At 33.4% G+C, this 3709-nt stretch overlaps 1 protein-coding gene across 7 annotated transcripts in view; it reads left to right on the forward strand.

Annotated features, from left to right (window-relative positions):
- Positions 1 to 3709, forward strand: part of LOC106873878 (uncharacterized) — a 375863-nt gene that overhangs the window by 62826 nt on the left and 309328 nt on the right. Inside the window, exon 2 of one of the 7 annotated variants that reach the window (XM_052975052.1) lies at positions 127 to 315. The exons of the other annotated variants lie outside the window; for them this stretch is intronic. The gene's annotated coding sequence lies outside the window, so the exon portion shown is untranslated. The remainder of the gene's footprint in view (positions 1 to 126; positions 316 to 3709) is intronic. 7 annotated transcript variants of the gene reach the window in all.

The following is a 3709-nucleotide window of genomic DNA, read 5'->3' on the forward strand; positions in this document are numbered from 1 at the left end:
GTGTGTGTGTGTGTGTGTGTGTGTGTGTGTGTGTGTGTGTGTGTGTGTGTGTGTGTGTGTGTGTGTGTGCTCTTAAAGAACTGTTTGTATTATTGATTCTGGTAGTTTGTTTCGATTTCACTATAGGCAAATTTCATATATTATATTAATGGAATGGATCGCGGAGAGATCAGGAAGCTCGATTGTATCCACGTACTTTCGTTTTCAATCATGCAGCATGCCACCTTGTGCCAGTGTTTCCAACTGTAACCTCGGACAGACCAATGTCCGTTGAGCAAATTTGATTGCTAGAGACGGTTGAAGTTCACCATTTAGGTATGTATATGTGCATGTACATACACACGTATATACATACATATATATATATATATATGTGTGTGTGTGTGTGTGTGTGTGTGTGTGTTCTTCGGCTTGCTAACAATTTTGCCAACCCGCTCGTTTTGAAGGATTTTGTTATGTTATAACACGTTACTTGTAGTCCATGCACATCTTATTAGACAAAGGCTGAACAGTAATTCCTAAATAGCCGTCAACCAAAGGCATATTTCTATAAATATGAAAGGTATCTAAACTTCTATAGCGCTCTCAGTAGGCGCCGTTAACATTCAATAATCCCTATAAATTGCCGAGAGGTATAATTAAGGACCACATCATTTCAATATAGAAGGTATGGATGATTAGCGGTTTTCCTAGTACTCGGTTAATGCTAACCTGAATTGTCTTTCATTAAACTAATATTTTAAAATCCCTTACATACTATCTGGTATTTTCTATCTTTTTATTGTTTCAGTGAATGGACTGAAGGCGTAGACGCCAGCTATTATTTTAAGCCACATACTTAGTTTATCGTTCTTTACAACTGTACCGCTAGTTTAAAGGGATATAAGCGGTAGTGGATGGCAAATACAGACACAAAGGTGCATGCACACACACATACACACACATACAGACATACAGACACTCAGTAAGGGTTTCTTTCAGATCTCGTCTGCCAGATCCACGCACGTGACTTTGGTCATTCCTAGTTTACAGGTGCCACGCAATGAGATTGAAATCGGAAACTATTCGGCTGGTGGTGATGGTGGTGGTGGTAGTGGGGAACCCTTTCGACATGGCCATTCATAAATTTAAGGGTCACAAAAATATCCACTGCTTACTGAAAAAACAAATCTCTGTGTACTCAGATTTTAGCAACTAAACTAATGTCAAGATTCATATATTAAATCATAATTATACTTAATTAAAAAAGAAAGAATATAAACTTCAAACGAGACAAACAATAATCACCAAGTTATCAATTATAACTGATAAATATAATAAATCTATTTTGACAGGACATTGGAAATCTTTCTTACTGATGCTTAAATTTGACTGATGATTTTTACAGACAAACAGAAAAACACACACACATGCACACGCACTTCTATTAACATACCCACAAGCATACACAATGCATACACATATGATAAGGGAGATGTATAGATATACTTATTGATATACGTACATATATATATTTATACACACACTCATATATATATAGATAGATATATACATCTATATATACATATGTATATATATGTATACGTATATATACATATATATATACATGTATATATACGTAAATATACATATATATATACATACATATATATATATATATATATATATATAGATATGTATGTATATATATATATATTTTTAGTAATATTTAGCAGAAACGACAGATGTACTCAAGGGGCAAGGGGGGCAGTGACTCGAATCCTTGAGTCACTGCTTCAACTGAATATATATGTGCGTGTGTATGCGTGTGTGCATATAAATATATATATATATGCATAGATGGAGAGTTAAAGAGATAGATATACGGTGTATTTCAGTGTGTGTACTTATAGGTATATTCTTGCAAATAAACACAAACGAAATGAGTGAAGCGACTAAATGTAAATGTTCAATATGTCATTATGTATTCTATATGAAAGTTATAGTCTTTATTCGTAAGTTTTGTAAATGCTTTTCACCTGATTGCAACTTCTGAGAATTGCGTTCTCTCATGAATTTGTCGTAAGAAATAGTTACTGTCTGAAAATTATTCTCTTAGGGCTCAGAGAGTTTGAAAAAGTTTTTAAGAGGAATTGCAATTGTCTTCAGGTTGTCTATGTGTGTTTGAATATGAGTGTTATCACATGAATATGTGTATTCACACACACACACACACACACACATACACACACACACACACACGCATATATAAATATATATATATATATATATATATATGTTTGTATGAATATGTATGTGGGATCGTACGGCTTAGTGTTTTGGGTATTGCGATCCTAGTCTTAAAATTATTGTTTCAAATCCACGAACGTTCATTGAACTGTACTCTTGACTGAAAGATTTTTATTTTAAGCAGCTCCTGTTCTGTTCCCTAACTGCGCAAAATTGAGTAATTCCATGGCGTCCCGTCATCCCGTCTATCACAAACAAAACCAACAATTCAGCTGAATAACGATAAACCGGAAGCAAGGTTCTTATCACACAGCCACTATTGGTTTTATTAGTTAGAAGTATCGATATATAGAAAGATACGTATTTACATAGAAAGATACCCAAAGACAGCCCTCTGACTACAGTGACCGAGAGAACAAGTACCAGGCTCTAATAAAAACAATACTCGGATGGGTTTGTTCGAATGAAACTCTGAAGGCAGTATCCCAGCATGACGGCAGTGTAATTGGTTTAAAGAGTAAAAGCTAACGGATATACATATTTTCTATCACAGTAACATACGAACAAATGCGTCACTCATTGTTAAATGTTAGAAAATTTCTACTGACTGTCATACACATAAACTACTCTAGCTTTAGCTTTAGTACTGATCGCGTACATTAAATGCAAACGTTTTTACCGGAAATATTTGACTTGTAGTTGATTTTATTTTCTAAGTATTAAAGTAAATGTTAATGACAATTAAGAATATATATGGAAGTGATTAAGTTCTGAGCGACCAAGACAAGCAAAAAAAGAACAGATTAAATTGGCGTCTGTTAATATTAGTAGTACATTGTGTAGAAAAAGCTATTGTAGCTATTTCCTAAATTGATACGTTAAATGAAACAGCTATTTCCCGCTTTTAACAGCTGCAAGATTATCGATAAATATATTCTAACACGTTTCCAGCTCCTTTCTGTCGAAAGCATTAAATTTGAACAAAAGAAAGCAGACAGAAAAGAATAAAAACTTTAAGCTACAATCTGAGCATGAATGCGTTTAGTTGTCAGAATTCAGTCTACAATAAATTCCAGATGAAATGGTTGCTGGCACGTGATTGTACGATAGCTGAGAAATAGCATTTAAATATAATCTACTGTCTTTGAAAAGGTAAGAAATAATGGAATACTCCATGATAGACACATGCCCCGCCCCGAGTCACGGTCTACGTCCAATTTTTTTTTTTATATATGTAGGTATACAGTTACGACAAAGGAGAAAAAGTACAATACTCATTTATCGTTATCAAACAAATTAAAAGTTACGATAAAAGTATTATTATAGTTGTGACAAATGAATTATTATGATTAATGACACTCAAAATATTAAAAAAATGATACTAATTTAATATGATAATAATTTTAAGGAATTAAATATTGTAACATTCATGTTATACTATTGCATACCAACGTTTGCACGCCCCTATATATATATATAT

Source organism: Octopus bimaculoides, chromosome 20 (assembly GCF_001194135.2).
Source record: "Octopus bimaculoides isolate UCB-OBI-ISO-001 chromosome 20, ASM119413v2, whole genome shotgun sequence".
Classification (NCBI taxonomy): Eukaryota; Metazoa; Mollusca; class Cephalopoda; order Octopoda; family Octopodidae; genus Octopus; species Octopus bimaculoides.